Below are 391 nucleotides of genomic sequence, written 5' to 3'. Positions count from 1 at the left end.
TAAGTGGGCGGGGGCGCGGCGCTTTCAGTCCGCGTCGAGTCACGTGGTCGTGTAGCAGCATTTTTGATTGGCTGTTTTTAACCTTTTAACAGCGTCATAAAATAGTTTATTAATATATAATAAGTTTAGTAATACATAATATGTAAACCAATAAATATGTTATAAAAACAAATACTACAGGAGTGCAAATACAATTACATAAATTAAATAATATTATTATAAAAATTAATAAAAATGAAGTGCATGATTGATTTGTGATTTGACAGTTCTTTAAGTAATATTATGCTGTATTACTATGTACTACCTTTCGAAGTACGATATGTACATGTTTTGTAATTTAAAATAAAATCACTAGGAAAAAACAGGATGATTTTTAATTGTTTTGAAAGAT

This window comes from Ctenopharyngodon idella, chromosome 9, assembly GCF_019924925.1.
Source record: "Ctenopharyngodon idella isolate HZGC_01 chromosome 9, HZGC01, whole genome shotgun sequence".
In the NCBI taxonomy this organism is placed as follows: domain Eukaryota; kingdom Metazoa; phylum Chordata; class Actinopteri; order Cypriniformes; family Xenocyprididae; genus Ctenopharyngodon; species Ctenopharyngodon idella.
Note: the sequence above shows the minus strand (reverse complement) of the source record.